This window comes from Mandrillus leucophaeus, unplaced genomic scaffold (assembly GCF_000951045.1).
Source record: "Mandrillus leucophaeus isolate KB7577 unplaced genomic scaffold, Mleu.le_1.0 Scaffold1063, whole genome shotgun sequence".
Lineage (NCBI taxonomy): Eukaryota > Metazoa > Chordata > Mammalia > Primates > Cercopithecidae > Mandrillus > Mandrillus leucophaeus.
Genome location: NW_012098799.1, coordinates 839,817 through 861,895, shown reverse-complemented (window position 1 = coordinate 861,895; position 22,079 = coordinate 839,817). Strand labels below are relative to the sequence as shown.

The window sequence follows — 22,079 nt, the reverse complement described above, 5'->3', positions numbered from 1 at the left end:
TGTGTGAAGATAAGCTTTCATTTCTTTGGGACATTAACCGAGGCTAATTGGGTTTCCCTCCCTCCCTTCCTTCCCTCCCTCCCTCCCTCCCTCCCTTCCTTCTTTCCTTCCTTCCTTTCTTTTTCTTTTTCTTGTATTTGGGTCTTGCACTGTCACCCAGACTGGAGTGCAGTGGTGTGACCTCAGCTCATTGCAGCCTCCAACTCCTGGGCTCAAGCAGTCCTGCTGCCTCAGCCTCTTGAGTCATTGGGATTACAGGCATGAGCCACCGCGCCTAGCACTGGGTTTCTTTTTGATTATACATAATATTGAAAATCAGTAAATTTTTGATAGTCTTGAAAGAAATATATAATTTCCTCCTTCATCAATGTGAATAAATTATATTGATACATTTTTTGTTTTTAAACTGGACTAGAAATGTAGGTTGCATCCATTCTGAGTCATTGAATAGGGAATTCATGCTTACTTTACAATCAATGTGGAGAGATAAAAGGTTTATGAGGAAAGTAATATTTTATGTAGATTGATCTGGCCATAGGTTTTAGGATGAATTAAAGTAGAAAAAGACAGGAGTTAGATGATGGAGCCAGGTGAACAAAGACACAATCACTTTATAGTGAAAGAATGATGGTCAGGAGGACTAGGAGATTCCTGTTCTGATCTCATTTCTATCACTAAACTTGTTATATATGCCACCTTCATCAAGTCATTTAACTTGTTTTGTTTGTTTGTTTTTGAGACAGAGTCTCACTCTATTGCCCAGGCTGGAGTGCAGTGGTGCCATCTTGGGGCACAGCAACCTCAGCCTCCCAGGTTCAAGCAACTCTCTTGCCTCAGTCTCCTGAGTAGTTGGGATTATAGGCACCCACCACCACGCCCAGCTAATTTTTGTGTTTTTTAGTAGAGATGGGGTTTCACCTTGTTGCCCAGGCTGGTCTCGAACTCCTAACCTCAAGTGATCTGCCCGCCTCAGCCTCACAAAGTGCAGGGATTACAGGCCTGAGCCACTACATCTGGCCCATTTAACTTTTCTTGACTTTGATTACCTCATTTGTAAAATGAGTGATTTGGCCTGAATCCATAAAATCCATGATTGCTTTCAAATCTGCAATTCTATAATTCCAGACCATGAGGGAACAGTCAGGGTTTTTCCACTGGGAAAGGAAAACAGAAGATGGACCTGATAAGCATCTTGAAGGTAAGAATCTACTTGGCTTAGTGACTGATTGAAGGTAGAGCCCAAAATGAACTTTCAAAAAGACTTCTAAACTTCAACGCTGGGTGACAGAAAAAGGGCAACACTATCAGTTCAACAAAAATGAACTCAGCAAGATAAGGTCATTTTGGTTGAAGGACTTTTTAAAGTTTAATTTGGATGTGTTTTGTCTGCACACAACGGAGTTGTGTTATACAACTCCTGGAGGCAGTATTTATATGGTATTCTAAGTAAATGGCTCCCCTTCCTATGGGAGGTATATAGTATACCACCTGCACAGCTGTAAACAAGCCTTCACTGTGGACATCCAGGTGGAAATGTCCAAAAGATAGTTGGATATGAGTCTGGTATTTGCAAAGGAGTATGCGTGGGAAATGTTGGCTTGGAGTTAAGGAGTTAGTGGTAGACAATATATAGAGGTTGTACATTGAGAAAAAGTACATGCTGTGACTAGAAGCAAGCCGTTAGCTGTAATCAAATGTATGATTTAATTGGATTATTTCAATAAAACTATACCCAACTATTATAAGTGTTTATTTTATAATAGTTTATTTTGTCTCATTCTGTACATAATGTTGTATAAAAATCAAGTATAGCCTAATTATAGATTCTTCATGCCTGTAAAAGTCAGATGATTCTAAAATTAGCAAGAAGTTATACATCTGTGGGCCAAGCAAGTGGTTGAAAAGTGATAAAATAAATTTATTGCCCAACAGATGCATCCAAAAGTTTTACTTTATAAAAAGAGATTAGGTTATAAAAATGGGCAAAGATTCAGAGTTTCTTTTCTTCACATAAGATGAAGAGCTCCTCCTAAATTGTATTTATTCTTGAGTATTCACTGTGCACATTGCTGTCAGGAATCTTTCTGGTTGATGGTTAGTCTGTGTTTGCGATGTTTTATCTCTAGGAAGGATGCCAGTCTGAGGATGAGTTATAAAATACAAAAATGACACCTACTAAAGAGAGGACCACATGTGTTACTTTTGAGTCAATCCAACTGATATTCTTGCTAAGAGATACATGGTGTCACTAAATAACTAAAAAAAATTGAACAAAGCAGATATATCTGAACCTGTATTTTCTAATGTGCATCAACCTTCAAAGTCAAAGTGTAATCCTTTTGGAAGATTTGTTTACCATTGCTAGAGACTGCATGTTGGTGATCCCCAAAATTCATATGTTGAGATCCTAACCCCCAATGGGATGATATTAGGAAGTGTGGTCTTTGGTAGGTCATTGGGTCATGAAGTCAGAGCTTTCATGAATGGGATTGATGCCCTTATAAAAGAGACTCCAGAGAGCTCATTTGCCTCTCCCACCATGTGAAGACACAATAAGGCACCCTCTCTGAACTAGGAAGCAGGACTTCATCAGACACTGAATCTGCTGTTCCCTTGATCTTGATCTTGGACTTATCATCTAGAACTGTAAGAAATAAATTTCGGTTGTTCTAAGCCGCCCAGTCTATGGTATTCTGCTATAAAAGCCCAAACAGAGCAAGATACCCATCTACTCATTAGTTCATGAAATCTTTAGCTGCTGAGCTGATATATGAACTATGCAAGAAAATAAATGTTACATTATAAACACAACTTATTTCTGCCCAAACTTTATTATCCAGCTTAATCACATTTAAATCAATAGAATGACTTTTTGCTGGTTTCCAAAAATTCCCTCAAAGAACTAAAATTTACCACCATCACACAAAGACATAAGAATAATACAATGGATTTTGGGGATTTGTGGGAAAGGGTGGGAGAGGTGTGAGGGATAAAGGACTACACATTGGGTACAGTATACACTGCTCTGGTGATGGGTGCACCAAAATCTCAGAACTCAACACTAAGGAAGTTATTCATGTAACCAAAACCACTTGTTCCTCAAAAACCTATTGAAATAGAAACAATCATGTTTAATGGTAATGTAGCTATCCTAGGAAAAGACCAACCCATTTTTATCACTCTTTATCACTGGCCCATCACAGATGACAGCTTTCTATCTTATGGAATTATTTGCACAAAGTATATATAAGGATGTATATTTGCAGCATTACTTATAACAGTAAAAAAATAAAATGACACAGTCATCTAGTTAATGCCACTGAATTGTACACCTTGATGGTTAAATGACAAATTTTGTTATATATGTTTTGCCATATTAAAAATATAGTAAAGAAACTAGTGAATTGTATACTTTAAATGAGTTCATTGTATGGTATGTGAATTATGTCTCAATAAAGCTATTTTTAATCCCCCCAAAAAATAAAATTTATCACCATTAAGAAGATTCAAAACAATTATTCTTAGACCACGAAGACATTCTTGAAGTTCTAAAAATTTTTGGAGCAATAAAAGTATAATAGAGTCAGACAAGATGACTCCTTTGAAAGATTGTTATGTTTATACTTAAATTTAGTCACATTATTTTGTCATAATGATTGTGTGGATTGGGAGGAAGAACCTGTAATTTGTATCAGGCAGACCTGACTTCAATTATTCATTTTACCTCTTAAACAAGTGTATGACCAGCTGTATGTATGTGTCATCACTAAGACTGTTTCATCATCTAGTCAATTAGAGATGGTAATAATACTTACATCATAGATGTTTTGTGGGAATCAAATCAATGAAAAGTAATTAGCATAGTGTTAAATACACATCATTTGGATACCAGATTATTCTGAGGAGATTCTGTCAGTGAGTCAGTCTGTTCCTGGAGACTTCTCACTGATGCCAAGGACAGCTTCTTTTGTGAAAGACAGAAGTCCTGGAAAAGTGAAAATTATCATATGGTAGCTCATGCTTCATGATTGGTTCTTGGGAATGATGAAGACTAAGGGCCATCCACACAACTAGGTAAGAATCAATCCCTACTTATTCAGCCAGTGAAGAAACTTGATCTTATTCTTTATTTAATTCCAAAATGTAGTAAAGAAATATTTATATTGCTAATGAAGACAGGTGCTGTCTAAACCTTAACTGAATTCTCATTTAAGAAGGACCTTCATTAGGCCCTTCTACATCAGTAAGTTCCTCCTGCCTTCTTTACAGTGATAAATAGCCCATTAAGTGTTCCTTCTGACAATGGCTTTCCTCATTTATAGCGTCTTATACATTCAAAGAGCTGACACCTCATCTTGTATATTAATTTGATACTAATTGTATAGTCAGTCTAAGCCTTCCTTTCCATGGCTTCTTCCCCAAGCTGTCTTCTTCCTGAGGTCCAGTTAAGGACTCAATTGCTGAGTAGACCTGCTAGACCTCACTTCAAAAGGTTTGTTAATCTCCTTGGAATCACCTCTTTGAGCTCACTCCTCTTGCTTTTCATATTCAGATTGGACTGCATTAGTCTTCCTCATTGCTTTGTAAGGAAAAGAGAGAAAGTTGGGAGTGGGTGGAGAAAGAAAGACACAAGATGGGGAGGAAAGGAGGAGGAGGTGAAAGAAGGAGATTACATAAAGATGGAAAAATAAGAGTTGTAAATAGGAAGAAACCGTCACTGCCAGAAGTTAAAGTGAATGGTTTATAACCTTTTAGAGGTCAAGGACCTTCTTTAAGATTCTTTGAAAACTATAGCTCGCCTGCCCAGAAATATGCTTATATGTACATACATAGAAAATTTCACCTCCCATTTCAGAGAGTATACATACCTCATAAAGTGCATCCATAAGCCCCAGGTCAGTAGTCTACAACAATGACCTCCCATCACGAAATTCAGTCACACCATTTCCGATTTATGTGACACTGATTTGAGAATCATTTTGTGAAAATATCTGACTTATCTCACAGTTGGTTGATTTCCTAGTGTTCTGCATGAGATCTTCCTCTGTCCCCACATTCTTTGGGCTTACCCATTTCCCAGGCTTCCACTGCCCTCTCTATGAGTAGTTAACCATTTTTTTCCCTCTTTAGGAAACTCATGAAAGTTACAAAACCTCTATCTACAAACACACACATACACGTTTATAGTCTCAGTTTGGCACTCAACCTTTTAAGCACTCATGTGCCACCCAAAGTTCATCCATGGTTGCAAGATTTGGAACTACTGGATTAGAGGGAACTAAATGTTTATTTATTAAGTGGATTCAAGCATGTGGCATTTTTACTGGGTTCCTAAATCTGTTCCATTGGTTAATAGAAACAAGGTGTTTGTTTGTTTGTTTTTAAAAACTATGTAATCCAGTCTCAGATCTTCCTGGCTTTGAGCTTCAGTATGGAAATCTTGATTAAATCCCCAATGTTATAAACGTTAGTGGCTCACATGGAGCTCCGAAGAGCCCGGTATAGTCCCCTAGACTCTTCAGGGCACTGTGAGTGAGCAGTTAGGAACAGGCCTTGGTCCATTGTGCTCAATTGAGAACTAAGTCAACATGTCTTATTACTATGCTAAATTATGATGGAAAATCAATCTCTTTCCATTAAAAATAGTCTTTTCTGGGTTAACTGAGTTCCTTTGGATACTTCTCAGTGTTTTAGAATTCCATCTCACCACACCTACCTCCTTCCCCTCTAAGACAGAGAAGAGGCAATGAGTTGACATGGACATCTTTGTGTGGGTCCTTATTGGCCTCTACAGTAATTTCCTCAACAATGCCCTCCCCAGTCATTGGGAACTATTCTGGCATTTGATGATGAAGTCCAGGACTTGTGAAATACAAGGTCTACGCTCTCAGCTCATCTAGGCCCAGAGTTATTCACCATTCTGCTGACTTAGACTCACCTCTTCCCTTGTCTGCCTTTCAGGCCCTCTGAATCTCAACCACATCCTCCATCCAGCCCCAGAGTTAGATCGTCCACCTGCAGCCCTTGCCGTAGCGTCAACTTGCTCCTCATGGCAGCGGCCCCATGGGAGACCTGCTGGCTGTAAACATACAGCTATTTTCTATATCCTCCACTGGGAGCATGTGAAAATATCTGGATACATTTATGCCAGATAAAAGCTGAGAGAGACTTGGCCCTCTCTTTGCCTGGATCTGCCTTGCATCCATTTTTCTTCTGTTATGATTACCTCTTGTTGGTGAGGGGGCACTCAGAAAGGTGATTGTTTTAGTCTATTTTCTGTTACTCAGAGAAATTTATAATGAAAAGACATCTATTTCTCATAGTTCTGGAGGCCGACAAGTCCAAGAGCATGGCACCAACATCTGATGCAGGTCATCCCATGGCAGAAGGACAGAAGGCTGAAGCAAACATGTGAGACAGAGAGAAGAAATCAGGCAAAACTCACTTTTATTACAAATTCAGTCTCGTGATAACTAACCCACTTCTGCAATAAGGGCATGAATCCATTCATGATGGATCTGCCATCACCTAATCATCTCTTAAAGGCCCCACATCAATTAAAAGTCAACATGAGTTTGGGAGCAGACAAACATTTAAACCACAACAGTGGTGTCTCAGAGTTCCAAAGACCAAATTTGGAATAATTCCACTTTGTTTTTTATTTTCCCCCTAAACCTGTTGGAAAATGTCCCCAGATTCCACACTTATGATAATAGGGCGCATGGTGTGGAGGGGGGCAGACTTATCTATGGACTCTTCCACTTCCTTCGTGGCCTCTTAACCCTTTCTTTTTTTCTCTCTCTCACCTCTCAGAATGCTACAGTTTTGTTTCTGGATAGTGTACCCTTCACTTACATCATCTCGAGTTCTCCAAAACTAGTAAAACTCTAGAATGCCAACTGGCCAGGCTCCGGGCTTGCCTTCAATCTCTCTCTCTCTCTCTCTGTCTCTCTTTCTCTCTCTCCTGCAGCTTCACTGCAGTACAATTTACACACCATAAAATTCACCCATTTAAAATGTACAGTTCAATGACTTTTTAGTAAATTTGGTTGTGTAACTATCACTGTACTTTTGGTTTTTAAACATTTTCATTATCCCAGTAAGATCATTCATGCCCATGTACAGTTAATCCACTTTCCTACCTCCAGACCCAGGCAACCACTCATCTACTTTTGTCTCTTCGTATTTGCCTATTGTGGACATTTTCTGTCAATGGAGTCATATAATCTATGTCGCTTTGTGTCTCGCTGATTTTACTTAGCATACTGTTTTTGAGGTTCATCTACATTATAGCAATTATCAATATTTCATTCCTTTTTGACACTGAATAATATTTCATCATATGACTATACCACATTTTGTTTATCCATTCATTTGCTGATGAATGCTTGGTTGCTTCCATCTTTTGGCTATTATGAGTAGTGTTGCTTTGAACATTTATGTAAAAGTTTTTGTTTGGATACCTGTTTTTAATCCTTTTGGGTGTATACCTAGGAATGGAATTGCAAGGTCATATGGTAATTCTATGTTTAACTTTTTGAGGAACTGCCAAACTGTTTTTCATAGTGACTACATCATTTTACATTTCTACCAACAGAGTATGAGGATTCCAATTTCTGCTCATTCTTACTAACACTGTTTCTTTTTTATTATAGCCATCCTGGTGGGTGTGACAGGCTTGGTTCTTGCTATACAAAAGGAATTTAGAAATCTCTGACTCCAAGACTGCTGTTTTCCTGAGAAGTTCTCAGGGAATTAAACACCTAATTTGATAATAAAATCCCAGTTAGGACTACTTGTTTTCTATATGGTGTTGTCCATTCATTGAGGTACTGAAACCCGCTAATTTACTGGCAGTGGTAATGGAGGGTGTCCTAAGGCAAAATGATTTAAGAAGAATGAAAATGGTTGAATGTTTAAAAATATTATTCATGATATATTTGCTTTTGGATATGGATTGGGGAGAGGGAAAGCCCAAAATTGAATATGACTTGTAAAGCAATTTGGGAACATGAATGGGAAAAGATATCAAAGGTTATTTGGCCAAATAGTGATTGTGGGAGTTGATGCCAACTGCATTAAGGAAAAAAGATGACCATCTGAAGGCAGCAAAAATATGCCCAATTAGAATTGGCCTAGAAGAACACTAAAATGAAGGTCATTTAACAAAGACCTCTGGAAAAAAAAAAGGGGCGAAAAAGTTAAGTCAGCAGGATTGCTAGGAAGTAAGCACTAGAGCAAAGGTGCTGTGTAATCAAATAAGAGACAGACTTTTCTGAACCTGGTCAGATAGTAGCTAAGATCAATTTCTCAAAATACAGAACATTTGTTCTAGATATAGGAAGGGCAAGTAAGATCGTATTAGAACAGAGAGAAATTTAAATTAAAACCACTGAAAAGATCAGGGAAAATGAAGCCTTACTGCTGTCTAAGATAGTGATTTGACCTACTATGGAAGCCAAAGCTCCTGAGTTCTCAAGAGACACACCTTCAAAAGATGATCCCAAAGCTTAGATCTAAGCCACTACATTTTTGAGGAAGCTACCTATCTAGGGAGACCAGCAGCACAGTATATAGTAAGCTTCTGGCTCAGGCACAGTTTTAAATCCTAGCTCTACCATTTACTAGCTATATTACCTTAGGCATTGCATTCATTCTTCCTGAGCCTCAGCAACCTCATTTGCAAAACATATATAATAACATTTACCCCACAGGGTTGTTAAGTGATTAAATTATGTAGCATCTGTAAAGCTTGCAGCATATGGCAGGCACTCAGTATATGATACCTCTTATTATTATTACTATTATTGGCTGTAACAACAATGCTTTTAAAAGGGAGATGAGAGATGTTAGTAACTGGATACCACTGGCATTACTGAATTTGGATTTTATACAGTTAACAGCTAATTTATACTCAATACAGACAAGACTAGCAGGGGCCTCATCTAGAAGATAACTAGCAGGACTTGGGCTTGAGATATCACAGAAAACGTTCATGGAAGGCAGTAGAAAGAATATTCATTATGGGTGAATTTTAAAAAGCTGTTTGATCTTCAGCAAATCATGACTTTCTCTTTGAGCCATGGTTGTGTTACTGGAAAAAAGGTGGCCTCAATTCAGACCCCAAGGGGGAGGTTCTTGGATCTCATGCAGGAATGAATTCAAGGCAAGTCACAGAGTACAGTGAGAAGATATAGCTTATTGAAAGTGACTCCATTACAGAGTAGGGTGTCCTCAGAAAGCAAGGAGAATATGCCACCTTTAAGTTTTTCGTATATAGGGTCCTTGTCTATGCAAAGGCTAAATTAAGCTGTACTTATGTGTGAGTGAGCAGACAGGATAACAAAATTTATTATTCTATTGATTTAAAAAAAACTATCCTTGATGTTTTACTGTGTATGTACATCAAAACATCTTGAAAACATATTGTTTTGGGTATTGGGAAAACTGAACTTTCTGTTGTTGTAGGAGTTTGTCCTTGTAGGCCTTACCAAACTTTTTTATTTAGCTGTAAACATCTTAGGACCATGGGGGGTGACCAGCAAGGAATGCGCCTTGTTAGTCTCGAGATGGAGTCTTTTGGTTATTTATTTATTTATTTATTCATTCATTCATTCATTCACTCTGAGACAGAGTCTCACTGTGTCACTTAGGCTGAAGTGCAGTGGCGCGATCTTGGCTTACTGCAACCTCCGCCTCCTGGGTTCAAGCGATTCTCCTGCCTCAGCCTCCCGAGTAGCTGGGATTACAGGCACCCACCAACACGTCTGGCTAATTTTTGTATTTTTAGTAGAGATGGGGTTTTACCATGTTGACGAGGCTGGTCTTGAACTCCTGACCTCAAGTGATCCACCCGCCTCGGCCTCCCAAAGTGCTGGGATTTACAGGCGTGAGCCAGTGTGCCCAGCCGGAGTTGGTTTTAAAATGATGTCACTCTGGCTTTCCTAGGCTTCTGTTTCCCTAATAGTGGGTATATAAAAGTTATCCTGCAATTGCTTGTGGACAGTGCAAAGTGCCCACAAGCAAAGGTGTGGGGCAGGGCGCCATATAGGACACTCCTTGCTGTCTCTAACACATCCTAAGCCTGTTTCCACCTCAGGACTTGTTCACCTCTTATTCTCTCCACCTGAAACTCTCTTCCCTAAGGTAACACATGAATTGCTCCCTCACTTCCTTCAGGCCTTTCCTCAAATGTCGCCATCTCAGTGATGTTTTCCCTGACCACCCTACTTAAGGGAACCCCTAGCACACTGTACTTCCCTTTCTTGCTTATTTCCTCCATATCACTTTTCTTCATCTAACATACTGTCTAATGTCAGCTCCACAAGGACAGGATTTTTCTCTTTATGCCCACTGCTGTATCCTCCCTGCTCAAAACAGTGCCTGGCACAGTGTGGTGCTCAAAAAATATTTCTTGAAAGAATAAATGATTTTATTCCATTTCAATGCTGTCACATGCCCAGGATCAATGGTTTTAAAATTAGAACAAAGGAGATGGGGAAAGGAAATGAATGTGAAAAGAAGAGTGAGGCAAAGCCTACCACAGAGCTCTTTCCTTGATATGTTGCCTGCAGACCCCCTGATGAGGTTTATAGATCAGTGGAAATATAAAAAAGGAACAGTTGATTTCCAGTCACAAGAGGCTGATCAAGGAAGTCTGGTCCAAGTATGGTCCACCTTTTGAGGTGATGTCTCCTCTGGTTTACTCTCAAAGTAAAAGTAGCAGATTGGCAGCCAAAAGGATACAAATGCACTAGGGATGCATTTGTAAAGACACTAGGGATGACTAAACCACTGACCCTGAATGAAAGCAGCGTCAAAGTTGGGAAGTAAATAATTTGTATAGACACTAGGGATGGCCAGGTGTGGTGGTTCATGCCTGTAATCCCAGCACTTTGGGAGACTGAGGCAGGCGGATTACCCGAGGTCAAGAGTTCGAGATCAACCTGGCCAACATGGTGAAACGCTGTCTCTACTAAAAATACAAAAATTAGCCAGGGTGGTGGCAGGCGCCTTTAATCCCAACTACTTGGGAGGCTGAGGCAGGAGAATCGCTTGAACCCAGGAGGCGGAGGTTGCAGTGAGCCGAGATCGTGCCATTGCACTCCAGCCTGGGGGACAAGAGCGAGACTTCGTCTAAAAAAAAAAAAAGACACCAGGGATGACTTGACTGCTGACGGCCTCCCGTGTATCTCTCACAGTCATGCCCTAAGTTCTGTAGACTTGGCATCCCACACAGAAGGAAATCTCTACCAGGTTTGAGAGTTAAGAACTTTGGTTTCCTGTATTTTACACCCACCTCCCTCACCCCTTATTCAGCATCCAGAGACAACTCGTTTTACTACAGAAGGCAATAATTTCCCTATTCAGAATGTCATGTCACCAAGGCTCATGTTCTGTGCTGGGGCCTTGAAATTCTTGCTGTGTCAGCCTAAGAGTAGTCTCTATTTTTCTGTGCCTGAACTACAGGACCTAGTTTCCATTTTGGTCCTCACTGAGGCCTGCTCTGGTCAGGTCTGGCCATGGCCAACCACACCAGTCACAGGTGGTGTGTAATATCACATTGGCAGAGCATCAGAAGAAAGGCAGCACAGTCTCACAATACATGAAGAGTAGGCTTAAGAAGCAGGAGCCAAAATTGATGTAATGGAAGATAAAACTATCAACATGGTGATCCAATTGAAAAGTGTCATTATGCGAGATGAAAAGGTGAAAGAAGAGCCAGCAGAGTTCTTGGCTTTTGTTTGCAGAAGAAGATGATACTAAACAAAATTGATTCATAGAAATATAGACATCATAAAATGAAAGGACCATCTGGATGTTTGGGGAGCGTGTCAATAGGAAATTATAGGACTGATCTCGAATATCCTAGTGCCAGTTCTCAATTCATTGTGTCTTCATTTACAGCATTAGGCCTTCCAGTGGGGACCTCTGGCATGGCCCTTAGGAATTAGTCAGAATGCAGGATGCCACAAAAGAAGGGAAAGCTGAATATGACCAATACAGAATTATTGTATACTTTTGAGTTTCAGTGCTTTAAGTTTAAGAAAGTGGGAGATAGTTAATGGGGTTAGCTTCCAGCCCACCCACCAGTCCCTGTAGCAACAAAAGCTCATTAAGTGTCACACAAGAGCCTTCTCAGCCAATGTTATGAAAGAGGAAAAAAAAAAAACAAAACAAAAACAGCAAGCCAATGCACATAAAGAAAGTTTATAAGGGTCTTATTAAAATAGAGTGAAGGTATGAGTGTAAAGAACCAAAAAAAAGAAAAAAATCACAATTTAAGTGATGAAAAATGGTGGACACGTGAATAGGTGACTCATATCTTAGAGATGTGGTAGATTAAGTAGTGAAAGGATAACGGAAGAGTACTGGAGAGTACTGACTTAACTAGGAATTTATACACACTGCCTATGGGCTTATTATTGAGTTTGTTTCTGGGGAATTTACAAATATAAGTTTTTATAATAAAGGAAAAGATGTCCTTTCCTATAGTCATAGTTTTAAGCAGTGAACCAGGAACCAGAGACATGGTTTTAAATCACTGATCCCGATGAAAGCAGTGTCAAAATTGGGAGGTAAATCTGGTTAGGTTAAGATTCTTTTTGGTTTTCTCTATATTTTCTTATGAGTATGTGGTGCTGAAAGGGACATGGCGGGCAATGGAAGCAGGAGGGCTGGCTTTCTTAGACACCCTGTCCCTGGGATTAATTTCATATGCAAAAAAAATTCCAAATCAAACAGTTACATGGAATGTACTGAAATGCAGAGAAAACTGTTAATCAGCAATAAAAAATAATGAAAGTAATTTTTAGAAACAACATTGTTTTCAACAACAGTATGGTGTGAGGGAAGAACATTGCCTGGGAATCTAAGCCAGTTCTATTCTGAGGTCTGTCACTGCCACGCACAGCAGAGGACCAACATACAACGCCCCGCCTGAGCCTAAAAGGCCATGACAAGACCAAAATAAAGGGAAACCTGTATTCCCACAGAATCCAGAGATGGGAGCCATCCAAATGACAAAGACTTTGCATGATTCCAGCACCAATATCCTACTTGTTGCCTAGTGATATTACGAGTGAAGTATCCCTATTCCCACTTTATTAGGAATCTTACACTGTTGATTTTCCCTCTTCCCTGAATCTTCCATTTTCCCTTGTTTTTTGGCTCATTTCCATTGCCATTTAAAGTGACTCTAGATTCTCTCATCTTAATAAACGCTGACAGGATCCCAAATGCCTCTTCCATATCACTGCAATGTTCAGCATGAAAGAAAGATGGTGTAGATATAAGATAAATCTAAGATAAATGAGGTTAAGTTAAAACCTTGTAGTACTAAATCTGAATGTGCAAGTAAAGTTCCTATTATCCAAACTGAAGAACTGAAGAAAGGAAAGACTTCCTGTTCCTTCATTATAGTCCCAAGCTCCAAGCAGTGACCAAAGAACCACTGGTATGGTTTTTGTTATATATATATATATATATATATATTTGACATAGGCTCATGCTCTGTCACCCAGGCTGGAGTCCAGTGGTGCAATCATGGCCCACTGAAGCCTCTACTTCCCAGACTCAAGCAATCCTCCTACATCAGCCTCCTGAGTAGCTGGGACTACAGGCGTGTGCCACCATGTTTGGCTAATTTTTCTTTTTTTTTTGTAGAGATGGAATTTCACAATGTAGGCTGGGCTAATCTTGAACTCCTGAGCTCAAGAGATCCACCTACCTCAGCCTCCAGAGCTGGGGCTATAGGTATGAGGCATCGTACCTGGCCAGTATGGTTTTAAGCCAGTGAAAGTAGCATCTATGTTGGAAGGTGGAGCTGGTTAGATTTGCACGATTCTTAGTTTCCTCTGTATTTTCCTATGTTTCTTTTGTGGTTCAAGGTACATTTTCTTTGACTGTGATTAAGGATTGTGTGGTTCATGGGAATATAAAGTAATGAGACCCGTTTTCCCGTAAGACAGATACATTCACTGAGGAGTTTATATGCTTTGCTCTGAGATAATATTTGTACAACAAAAAACCTGAAGTGGTCCCCAAAGTGTCAATATTTTAGTCTGTGCCAAATAAGATAGCTGAATAAACATAACTGAAGTAACCAAATACTGCCAATTTTATAGCGGCATACAGGCATGTCCTGATTGTGGAGAATAACAGGTATATTCTGTTATTTACTGTTATTAAACGCTAATAACTGCAAACCTACTCTTTTACTTGGAAATCAAAAGTATGTGTCTATGTCTAGATATTTGAGTTTAGAATTATCTCCCAGTTAGGTCTTTAATAATGATCACTCTAAATCCTTATGTCATGCTATCTCCATCCTCAAGTGTAACTAAATCACAGGCACATTTTTCATAATTAACCACATTTGAAAATTCTGATGCAGAGCAGATAACATATATTCCTGTTGACAAAATATCAGGTACAATATAGATCAGAAATATACATTCCCAGATTTTATCCCAGAAAATACATGAACTCAAGATGGGGAGCTACCACTTCAGGATTTTTTTTTTCTAATTGTCTTTGCAAAGATTGTATGATGTATGATGAAAAGTTGAAATGTAGTGTAATCTACATTATAATGTATAGTTTCCTCTTTAAGAAGTAGTTTATACACTGGCAACTGGGGATAGCTATCATAAGTTAGAGTTCAGTATGTGTGAAAGAGAATTAGAAAAAAATACTAAACTTATGTGACTGAATCACTTCCACAAAAATTTGGAACAGCCTTGATTAAACAAGAATGAACCAAAACTATAAAAAGTGAACTCAGAGACTTGAAAGTGGAGATTTGTAAAGGCCAGAACTAAATAATTATTATTGTGTCTTGATGCAGTCGCTAAGAATTTTATTGTGTATAATTTTTACTTCAGTGTTGAACAGCCATTGTGATAGGAAGAACTTCAGTTCTCAACACTTTTGCTTCATGAAGGATGAAATAAAACAGAGTTTGTGCTATCTTGGTTTTTGGTTATAATAAAACTATTCAAACAGTTTTTATATGTTTATTATTTTCCATCTATTTTTCTGCATGCTCCTCTGTTCATATGATACTGCCTCAGTCAGGCTTGGTGAAATCAGTGAACTGGCCAGGTCAACAAGGCCTAGAACTGGACCAAACACAGGAGGATAATTCAGGAAGGTAGAGAGGAACATCAGGAAGATGAGGTAGTAAATTACAGGAACTCAGCCACAGACATTAAAGTTAACATACAACACTCCCATCTCTAGGACTCTGATTTTGGACGAGTCATGGCGAGACTCTAGTTCTGTAGAAACTGAATGTCAAGCAGAAACTCGTACATAAAAGAAAGAATATCTGTGGGAACTGGAGTGCAACTCAAGCGGATTTATTAATAGCAACCAGATCAGAGTGCTATTACCAGAACAAAGTGCAGAAATAGTGCAGGGCCATCAAACAGGTTGACTTTTATAGAGAATGGATGATAGGTAGCGTTTCTTATGTTTTCACTGCCTGTGACCTGATTTTTACCAGAACTTGGAGCAAGGCTAATCCTACCAATAGGATTACGTGGCCCTGATTACAGTGTTGGAGGCCTGCTAGGCAGAATTAGGCAGATCATTGTTCACTAAATAAATTATAGTTTGTTTAAGTTTAGTACAGGAGTTGCAAACTATGACCTACTGCTTGTTTTTGTATGGCCCATGAGCTAAGAATGATTTGTACATGTTTAAGTTGCTAAAAAAATAAAAATGAATAATATTTTGTGGCATGTGAAAATTTTATGAAATTCAATTTCAAGGTCCATAAATAAAGACTTATTGGAACACAGCCATGCGTATCTGTTTTCATATTGAATATGGCTACGTTCATGCTATAATGGCAGAGGTGAGTACTTGTGACCAACACCCTATGGTCTGGAGAGCCTTAGATATGTACTGTCCAGACCTGTACAGAAAAAGTTTGCCTAACTTGGTTTAGTGTATAAAGTCGGTGGACATACAGAAATTTCATAGCACTATATTTAGGGCCTGATCATGTTTAATTCTTTAAGAAGTTGCATACAACTCAGGGTAGAAATAAAAACCATAGCAATTGATGAGTATGATGTTTTGTGACTAAGAATTGACAAAGAGAAGAATTAAGTGAAACAAAGTATAATAGGTAGCCTTTCCTAGCCCTGCTCTGACAGAGGCTAGGACTATTCTGCCTCCTACATCGAGTGGGCCAAATCCTGCCTACAACCAGCAGGATACTAGGCATTCTTTCCTGATGGTAGGCATGATAAAATAGACATGATCCCCCAGGCACCTTTATCTCTGTTGTGTGTTCACTGAACTGCCGCCTCTTCTCTGACCACCCATCCCCCTCTAGTGTTGGGTTACCTTCTGTGATTGACTTTTTGCCTTAGTTTTCTTATTAGGGTTCTCATTCCCACTTTGAGGCTAGAACTAATCCTCATTTCCAGCCTTATTGACTAGGACCCTGATTCTCTAAGAAATCCTTCCTACTCCCATTGCTCCTGGGAGCTGGATCCTGTTTTGTATAGCTTCCTCCTTTAGCTGGCACTTTGCTGTAATCCAAATAGACCATCTGGGATCAGTTCTTGGCAGCAAATGTTTGGTTCTACTGCTTTCCCTTACCCAACTCCAGGACTTGATCATCCTTTGAATAAAGCCCATTTGTCTCATCCTTTGAACTTTGATTTGACATGCCAAATGCAACCTTTTTTTCTTTTTTTAAATGTTGTGATAGGGTCTTGATCTGTCTCCCAGGTTGGAGTGCAGTGGTGTGATTTCAGCTAACTGCAGCCTCAACTTCCTGGGCTCAAGCAATCCTCCCACCTCAGCCTCCCAAGTATCTGGGAGTACAGTCATGTGGCACAACGCCCAGACAATTTTTAAATTTTTTATAGAGGTGGGATCTCGCTATGTTGTACTGGCTGGTCTCAAACTCCTGGCCTTAAACATTCCTCCTGCCTTAGCCTCCCAAAGTGCTGGGATTACAGGTGTAAGCCACTGCACCTGGCCCCAAACACAATCTTGAAGGTACATTCCTACAACCAAGTTAGTCCATGAAATTTCAATCCAGCCTTTTCTAAGATTCTGTCCTACTCCTTTCCTCTTCTTCCTTTTGCTGAGGTCCCAGCATGCATCATGGTCTAGTATACATTTATTATACTAACCAACAGATCATAGACAATTAGAGCTGGAAGGAATCTTACAAGTTATAGATGAGAAGACCAATTTAGAGGTCCACAAAGGGGAATATACATATCAGTTCACTTTAACAAACAAGGAATAAGTAGACCCACATCCTCCAAGAAGTGCCTTGGAAATAAAAGTTAACTAGTTAACTGCCTTCAATGAGTCAATTTTGAATTTATTTATTTTTGACCCATCATAAAGAAAAGCCAAAAAACAAAAGTGGGATAAATCAAAATGACTGTAATAAGTCTGTCCAAAAAAGGAAAAGGAGAAAGAGAAGGAGGCAACCCATAATTTGAGGCTATATGTAAATAGAATTAGTTTTGCCAAGATGTCTCATTGTCTACCACTCCAATTCCCCTTTCCATTTCTGACAGTTGTCTCTTGGATTCTGTGTGACTACTTTAATGCCTAAATCTTTACAAGGAGAATCTCCAAATAAAATCTCAAATTATACTTGCTTGGTTACATTTGATTTAATGATCTGAACGGCACAAGTACTGGCCAACCAAAAAGGAAATCAGTTTATCATCAGCCCTGCCTCTATCTACAGAGGCAAAATGAAAGGAGCACTGCGGCACTTATGGCAATTTCGCAAGGGAATCAGATAAATATCCCTTGCTATCATGGGAAAACAGTGGTGGAGTTAGGGTGGGAGTGGGGATTTGTATAGAGTCTTCCCTGGCTAATTACTCAGAATTATTTCCCTTAGAGGCAGTGTCCATCTTTTGCATGTGGCTGCTGAAGCGAATCACAGCATAGCAGGTCCAATCAGTTAAGCAATCTTAATGATCAATGCATTTTCCCTCTGCGTTCATTCTGCTGTGAACTAGATCGTGAAGATCGCTATATCAATTTAATCAACCATGCCTCAAGATTCAATGTAGCTATTGCATGTAGATTTTTAAAATGTTTGTTGCAACAACTCGTGCCTCTCCCTGTCATTTATTAATATATTAAAAATTTAATAGCTCTCGACTGGCTAGAGTAGAATACATTTATATTATCCAGCACATAGTAAGCCTAATAAATATTTGTTGATAGCATTTAATGACTAACTCTACAAGTCATAATAGGATAATATAGACGTTCATTTGGAAGTAGAGTATGCCTTAGATTAGGCCAGTGGTTCTTAACAGGAATGATTTTGCTACCTGCTACCAGGGGACATTTAGCAATGTCTGGAGGCATTTTTGGTTGTCACAACTAAGAATGGCACTGTTTTCTGGCATTGATTGGGTAGAGGCCAGGGATGCTGCTATATATCCTAGAAAGCACTAAATGTACTAGACATCCCCTTTAAAATAATTATCCTGTTCAAAATGTCAAGAGTCTGAGACTGAGAAATCCCAGATTAGGCAGATAATAGACACTGAGAAGTTTGACTTTTTAAAAGTAGATGAGGAGGAGTGAATGGGCAGAGCTCAGAGGAATTTAGGACAATAAAACTACTTATGGCAATACAATGGTAGATACATGTCATTGTACATTTGCCAAAATCCATAGAATGCACAGTACCAAGAGTGAACGCAAATGTACACTATGGGACTCTGGGTGGTCATGATGCCTCAATGTTGGTTCATTGATTTTAATGAATGTACCACTCTGGTGCCAGATGGTGACAGTTGGGGAGGCTGCGCATGTTGTAGTGGGCAGGAGGTATATGGGAACTTTGTACTTGCTGCTCACTTTTGCTGTGGACCTCAAACTGCTCTACAAATAAACCCCTGTTAAAAAAAGGAGATGAAGGTTCCCTTACATCAACTGTTTAAGAGTCAGTCTGTAAGAAGCAACAACCTCTCCTCTTCATCTCTGTCATCTGCTAGGTAGCTGTGAAGCAGAAACCAAGCACATGCCCAAGCAGTGTTTGCAGACCTGGAATCCATGGTCATTGACGAAGTTCGCTCTGGCACATACCATGAGCTCTTCCAATCTGAGCATCTCATTATGGGCAAGGAAGATGCTGCCAATAACTATGCCCAAGGGCACCATTGGCAAGGAGATCATTGATCTCATGTTGGGCCAAATTCATAAATTGGCCAACCTGTGCACAGGTCTTCGGGGCTTCTTGGTTTTCACAGCTTTGTCAGGGGAACTGGTTCTGGGTTCACCTCCTTGCTCATGGAATGTCTCTCTGTTGACTATGGTAAGAAATCCAAGCTGGAGTTCTCCATTTACCCAGCCCCTCAGGTTTCCACACCTGCGCCAGAGCCCTACAACTCCACTCTAACCACCGACATCACCCTGGAGCACTCTGGTTATGCTTTCATGATAGACAGTGAGGCCATTTATGGCATCTGTTATGGAAACCTTGATATTAAGCACCCAACCTACACTAACCTGAATAGATTCATAGGTGAAATTGTGTCCTCCGTCACTGCTTCCCTGAGATTTGATGGAACCCTAAATATTGATCTGACAGAACTGCAGACCCACCTGGTGTCCTATCCCTGCATCCACTTCTCTCTGGGCAGCTATGCCCTCTGATATGGTTTGGCTCTGTGTCCCCACCCAAATTTCATTTTGTAGCTACCATAATTCCCATGTGTTATGGGAAAGACCTGGTGGAAGATGATTAAATCATGGGGGTGGGTCTTTCCAGTGCTGTTCTCATGATAGTGAATAACTCTCACAAGATCTGATGGCTTTTAGAAACTGGAGTTTCTCTGCACAAGCTCTCTCTTTGCCTGCTGCCATCTGTGTAAGATATGACTTGTTCTTCCTTGCCTTCCACCATGATTGTGAGGCCCTCCCCAGCCATGTGGAGCTGTAAGTCCAATAAACCTCTTGCTTTTGTAAATTGCCCAGCCTTGGGTATGTATGTCTTTATCAGCAGTATGAAAACAAACTAATACACCCTCATCATCTCTACTGAGAAAGCCTACCGTAGACAGCTTTCTGTAGCAGAGATTACCAATGCTTTCTTTGAGCAAGCCAACTAGGCGGTGAAACATGACCCTTCCTATGGTAAATACATGGCTTGCTGCCTGTTGTACCATAATGATGTGGTTCCAAAAGATGTCAGTGCTGCCATTGCCACCATCAAGATCGAGTGTACCATCTAGTCTGTGGATTGGTGCCCCACTGGCTTCAAGGTGGCATTAATTACTAGCCTCCCACTGTGGTGCCTGGCAAAGACCTGACTGAGATAGAGAGCTATGTGCATGTTGGGCAACAACACAGCCATTGCTGAGGCCTGGGCTCACTTGGACCACAAGTTTGACCTGATGTATTCCAAACATGTCTTTGTTCACTGGTAAGTGGGTAAGGAAATGGAGGAAGGAGAGTTTTCTGAGGCCCGTGAGGACAAGGCTGCCCTTGAGATGGATTATGAGGATGTTGGTGTGGAGTCTGTTGAAAAAGAGGGTGAAGAAGAAGAATACTAGAGTTAACACAGCAGAGGCAGGAGAATCGCTTGAACCTTGGAGGCGGAGGTTGCAGTGATTCGAGATTGCACCCTTGTACTCCAGCCTGGGGCAACAAGAGCAAAACTCCGTCTCAAAAAACAAAAAACAAAAAACAAAAAAACAAAAACCAAAAAAGAAACCAGCACAGATGCTGCTTTCACAGGGAAGCTTATTCTGTTTTAAACATTGAAAAATTGTGGTCTGAAGAGTTAATTTGTATGCAGCAGTGTATGCTCTCATATAGAATTACTGACTTAGGCTTTAAAACATGTATGCTGTATTACAGAGTGAAGCTGTTCATTTCTGTGATGGATTTTAAATAAAGTATTGCTTGTCTTTTTTTAAAAAAAGTATATGAAGTAGTTGGAGATAGAATTTTGGTTTTCAAAAATTAGTTTGTCTTCATTCTAAAATATTTTGGAGAAAACTGAAGACATGTTGAAATATTTACCTTATGTTTCAAAATGGCATATGTCATGTGACATATTTTCTTTAACTTTTCTTTCCATGTAGTTTTTTTTAAAAGTCATTTTCATTAACCACCTTAATTACAACCAATTTCAAATTGCACTTGTGGTACTCTCAACATGTATGATTGTCCCACTTCTAAGCAGGTTTAAGGAGACCCTGCTTGCAATTTTCGTCCTTTACTAGTAGCAAGGGAGAGCTGAAAAGGAGCTTTCAATAGGCTGTGTTTTACAATGTATGTAGAGCAATGACAAATTCACGTAAATCCAGTATCAGGTTCTAAAAATATCTGTGATGCAGGGAGGGAAAGAAATAGTTCTGGTAAAAGATACTTCAGTCTGCTGCCTGCTAAATATACTGGGAACAATACTGTGTACTATCTGCCATAGCCAAAATTCCATTCACAAAGTGAAGAGTAGCATGATCTACAAAAGTCATTTCCAATAGACCAGTAATAGCCTCAAGGATATGAAAAATTTCAAACAATCTTATTTTCAGCATACACTTTTTGAATTAGTGAATGATGTTTAATAATAAACATTTTTAACATTCGCTAGTGTTTTTCCTATTTTTTCTTTTGTCAGCCTTCTGTAGTTAAACATAAGGTACTGTGACAACAAAGTGCCAAGATTATAAACCCACGAAAATGCAGAAAATTCGCCAAACTCTTTAAGAGTAATAGTGCATATCTCAAGCTTTATGTCTAACCTATTAAAATGATGAGGAAATAGTTTATCCAAGAATCAACATTATTTACCACATAGCATTTAGACCTGTAAGCTATTATCATAGCCCATATATCATTGTGACTTTTATGAAAAGATAAGATTTTTAGCTTTTCATTTTGCCAAGTTCAAATCCCTAACCTAATATTTCATTTCCAGGTATTTTTTTCAGTACCTAGAACTATAGTCTATTATCACAGATATACTTTATGAATAAGTAAAGCTTTACTTCCTCCACTGAACTCCTCAAGGCCAGGAGCCATGTTTTATTCATCCAATATCATGATGTTTACCTAGT

At 39.4% G+C, this 22,079-nt stretch overlaps 1 pseudogene; it reads left to right on the top strand.

The window, feature by feature from the left end:
• Positions 1 to 1,128: 1,128 nt before the first annotated feature.
• LOC105542832 lies at positions 1,129 to 20,567 on the top strand (annotated as a pseudogene).
• The last annotated feature ends 1,512 nt before the right edge of the window (positions 20,568 to 22,079 follow it).